We start from the raw sequence: 5,122 nt of genomic DNA, 5'->3' as shown, positions 1-5,122 counted from the left end.
GGACTAAAGTGCCTGCTATGGTCTATAGCACCTTCTACTATTATTAGCAGATGTCCTTAACCCCATGTCCCTCTCTGCTGGCATTCCCCCCTTCTTCATAGTCTCCATGTCACGTGTCAGGCAATTTCCTGCAAGTGGCTGCCCTTATTTCATCTGAAGGCTTTTACAATGGCTACTCCAACAGGCCCTTCTCTTGTCCTCACCTATGTGGTGACATTCTGTTCTCCTGGGTCACTCTTGAACTGGAAGAAGAGCAGGCATTATTTATGTAAATTTACCAAGTCTTTTTATCCCACCTAGCCTCTCTTCTGTATTTCCAGCTATGTGCAAGAAACAGAAGTGCAATCTACATGTACAAATCACTTTCTAGGAATGCCATGATTGTGGCCAAAGGAATTCAAGAGTAATATAGAAGGATGGTATGTTGTTCTATCATAATATTCCAAATTATAAATTTATCATGGCCAGAAAATTACTGTTCACATTTTTCTGCTTAAAATTTACGTTTGTAGTTACCAGCAAGTAAGCACAATGAGAACTTTCTTTTTTATTTTATTTTATTTTATTTTTTTAGCAGAATGCTTTATTGACTTTAGGCCAGCTGGAAAGAATTTATACTTTAAGGTATTTTACCTTATTAAAAATAAAAAGGTAAATATAGTAGACTTTCAGCTCTCTCTTGTAATATGTGCTTCAGTATCAAAACTCATCAACAAAAGGTGTATGTCCCAAATTTCCACTTGCTGCCATTGACTTCTGGCCTGAAACAAACTTCTTTGCAGCATTTATGACATCATCATCAGCCACTGAATCAATCTCCTGAAGGACTCTGGATGGTGGGATGTAAGAACCAGCAACTAGTGCCTGGGATCCAACTTCACCCAGGAAACCCTCAGAAGACTCCACAGACATTAAGTATCCAGCTTTCAGCTTGTTTCTGGCAGCTTGGACATCCGCTTTGGAAAGGCTTCCTTGAGCAATTGTTTTTATCTGGTTATAGGCAACCTTGATAACATCTCCAGCAGCTACAGCCTGGGAGATAGTGTAAATCCCAAAAAGTCCAGAATCTGAGTAACTGGCATTAAAAGCAGAAACATCAAATGGCTGGTGAACTCCCTTGGCAACAGTCTGATATAGAAGGCTGGTGGCATTGCTGCCCCTCTTGACATATGGTCCAGCACCAAGCACATGCTGAAGAAGACTAAGTGCATTTGCACTTCCTGTGGCAGCACCTTCTGCTACAAGAGCAGCGTGGACAAGACTGTTTCCATTCTGTTCTCGAATTTCACCTCCAGGGTATCTGGCCTTAGCACCAGTTAAACCAAGCCCTTCCCTCTTGTTGAGAAACTGTTCAGCAATTTGCTTAAGAATAGGATGACTCACACCAAGTCCAATCAAAGCCATTCTTGCATTTGTAAAATGATTCTGAACATAGTAATGTAACTCCTCTGCTGTCATTTTTCCAATCCTATAGTCAGGACAATACAAGGAATTAGCCAAGGCATTCTGGTAAGCTGCAGCATGCAAATTTTCAATGACTTGAGCCTGTGGATTCTGAAAAGCCACTGCTTTGTCAACCCTTAGTTGTGACTGAAGGTCGGCTACTTCCCAATGAAATTCAGGTGCTGTGGTGACACTGAGCAGAAACTCCATTAGAATATCAACATCACCCCTCAGGCATTCCACGGTGTAACTTATGTTCTCCCTTGTTGCAGTCACATTTAATTTACTACCAGCTGCTTCAATTCCACGAGTTATCTCCAAAGACGAAGCTCCTTTTGTAGTTAAACTGGATGCAAGACGCAGCAAATGAGAAGTTCCTAAATTGTCCGAGTCCTCATATCTACTGCCTGCTTTAATGAACAAACCAATCCTTGATGCAGGAGCATAGTTTTCCAAAGAAGCAATCACTAAACCATTCGGTAATTTGGTGAACTCAAGGTCCTGAGGATGTGGAGGTGCTCCTGCGGGGGCAGCTGTAGCTTTAACTTTGGGGGCAACTTTGAGGGAATAAAATCTTGAGAAGGACCCGGCTCTGGTTAGCAGCTTCATGGTTCAAGATGGCTCTGACCCATGGTCACTACCTTATTAAAAGAAAGCAAGATCACAATGACAACTTTCAACAGAGTCATTGAAAGTCAGTAACCACAATAGCATGAAGGTGCCAACATTAAATAGAAGGCATTAGGGAACAGCAGAGGCAAGAATGTCTATAGTTTTCCATAGAAACAGGTTCTTAAGAGCCATGGTATTGTGCAGTTATCACAGTATTGCTACCTTTTTCTTGCAAAAGGAGATATGAAATAACCAGGAATGGTGCATTTGAAAATACACAATAAATAAATGTGCTTCATAGCATGCAGACTCATCAATGTTGTAATATGATTTTAATCAATATACTTTTTAGGGGCTCTTAAAAATATTTGCCCAGTGCCTCTTATCTTTAAGGATGGCCTTGCTTCCCTTGCTATATTTATATCTTGCCATTACCTTTTCCTTTTAGCAATCCCAAATTGTTTATTCCATGCTTTAACCCACAGTATCCTCTTTTTGACAAACTCTTACTCATCATTTAAGACTCAGTTCAGGCCTCACCGAAAGCCTCAACTTCTCAGAATCACTTTTCCATTCTCTGTTTTGATCCCTGTCAGATTTTCATGATTTCTCCTGCTATCAGAGAGCTGAGGTTTATTGTGAGGAAATTGTAGGAGGAGACAGACTCTCCATCTTCCCTAATGCCGTCCCTTCTGGGGCTAACGGAAACCCATGAGCAGCACAGTTCTGATACTCCATTAGGTTCCTTCTTGCAATGTTTTTATTTAGGGTATGTGGAATTTCCAATGGGTACAAATGATGGTTGAAAGTTTCAAGTTTCTCCCTTCAAAGGTCGTTGGCCCTGGAAAGGTGAGAGTTAATTTCCTTACCGCTCGTGAACAAAGATTACCAGTGAATTATCACAGCAGTCACTGAAGGCAGAGCTCTCTCCAATTGTTAAAAGCTCAGACAGCCCGAGGATGGTTATGTAGCTGGTTGCACCATGCCATGGGAGACAAAATACAGGGGAAATGATTATAAGAACACAACCCTATGGAAAGCAAGTCCCAGGATCCAGCCTCCAATCTAAGATCAAGGAGCTTCCAGGAGTCTGTTCTTCTGCTGGAATAAGGGCATTTTCTTATTGCTTTACCTGCATCTTGCTTGAGGGGGAAGGTCTGACTTCAAAAGGCCTCATTTCTTGTACCATCCCAGACGCCTGAGTCTCTTGACCATTACCGAGCAGAGCTCCATTATTTTTCCTCATTCCTAAAGCGCTGATGTGAAATCCTTCTTTCATCCTTAGGCCCTGATTATCTTCAGTTACAGGGAGGATTTCAGGATCTCTCCAGGTTACCATGAATTGCAAAATTTGCTCCAGCATTTTTTGTCCATGTGTATATTTGTTTTGGTCTTGATACTCTAAGCATCATTTTACAGCCCTGATACAGAGTTCACTGTTGGAGTTGTTCCCTCTGGACACTTAGCTGTAGCAGTTCTCCCCTTTCCACTGGTACTTGGTCATAAGTTAGTCTTGTGAGGCCAAGACATTGTCTGTTGACCATACTCTTTATTCTAAGAAATGCCGCAGTTTTCCATGGGGACAGTCATCTCCCTGACCAGGTGGCTGGACCCTGTGGGCTTTCACTTGACATAGCATTTCTCAGCCTCTGAGGACTGAAATCCTGGCACTGTGTCAATGGCAAGTTTGAACCATGGCTCAAAGTTCTTTTCTCTATCCTCTGGCTTAGTTCTTCATAAGAACTTCTTCAGTTTCTGGTGGAAGAAAGTTTATACCCATGGATTATAAATCTGTTTTACCAAAGTTCCACAATAATAGCCCAGCCTTAGAAGATTCTGCCTCCCCTGGTGCTGCACAGCAGTAAGCTAAAACTATTCCAAGGGGGCTCTGGCATGGACCTCCTCTTGCCATCCTAAAAGAACTCTGATATCTTATGAAAATGGGGATTTATAGAGTCGCAATGTAAAAACTTCATTCCTTTCAGGTTTACAATTTTATATAATGCTGTGCTGGCAGCTGGCCCTAACCTGCACATTCTCCCACTGACTTTGTACTTATGTTCCAAGAACGATTATGACTCATATCTAATTTAGCTTTGCTCCCTTCCACTCTGCATGCATTACAGTGGTCAGGTAGTCATGCTGAAAATAAACTCCTGGCAGAGAGTTGTTTGTTATTTGGAAGCATAGCTGAGAATTGTCTCTAAGTACAAAATCATAAGGAAGAAATGAAATTCTAAAAATAAAAAATGAAAACAAAAAAACCCTCTGACATTTTATGGGGTCTAGTCTATGCACATAACATTATTCTCAAAAAACAAAGTCTAACAACTAAACATAATTAAAGAAAAATTCCAGTAATGATTTAACATCTTAAAATGACCATCAGTAGTCCACAGCAATAATTTCCTCTTTTTCTTTCCTGACCTCCTCAGGACTTAGCACTACACAGCTGCTCTCACTTTTTTGCTGGGTACCCTACTTTATTTTCATGTCAGTCCACTTTCCACAGCCTATCTTCCACCTTCCTTCCATCCTTCCTCATTTGGCCATAACGCTGCACCTGTAGCTGGCCCAGGGGGCTAAACACCAGGACTTTTGGTTCTCACTAAAGGTCATACCAGGCCACACTAAGATGACTGGAGGACTGACTCCGTGGCATCAGATGTGGTGTGGTTTGAACGTGTCCCCTTCAAAATTCAGGTATCTAAACTTAATACACAATGACAGTATTAAGAGGTAATTAGGCCACAAGGGCTTCTCCCTTGCGAACTGTATTATCAAAGAGGCTTAATGCAGCCTTTGTCTAGCCTGCTCTTTTGCTCTTCTGCCATTTGAGGACACAGCATTTGTCCATTTTTGCCGTACACTGAGTGATGGTACAGGGATAGGCCCCTCACAAGACGCCCCTACCTTGACCTTCGACTTCTCAGCCTCCAGAACTGTGAGAAAATAAAATTATGTTCCTTAAAAATTACCCTGGAGGCTGAAGCAGGTGGATTGCCTGAGCTCATGAGTTTGAGACCAGTCTGAGCCAGAGAAAGATCTCATCTCTAAAAAATAGGCA

At 41.8% G+C, this 5,122-nt stretch overlaps 1 pseudogene across 1 annotated transcript; it reads right to left on the bottom strand.

Moving 5' to 3' along the window:
* Positions 1-617: 617 nt before the first annotated feature.
* On the bottom strand, positions 618-2,100 carry LOC100964517 (annotated as a pseudogene). Its single transcript, XR_001161004.2, has one exon. The product of XR_001161004.2 is annotated as a cytochrome b-c1 complex subunit 2, mitochondrial pseudogene (transcript).
* Between the last annotated feature and the right edge of the window lie 3,022 nt (positions 2,101-5,122).

Source organism: Otolemur garnettii, unplaced genomic scaffold, assembly GCF_000181295.1.
Source record: "Otolemur garnettii isolate 467f Iridium unplaced genomic scaffold, OtoGar3 scaffold00008, whole genome shotgun sequence".
Taxonomy (NCBI): domain Eukaryota; kingdom Metazoa; phylum Chordata; class Mammalia; order Primates; family Galagidae; genus Otolemur; species Otolemur garnettii.
This window is presented reverse-complemented; position numbering and strand designations above follow the sequence as displayed.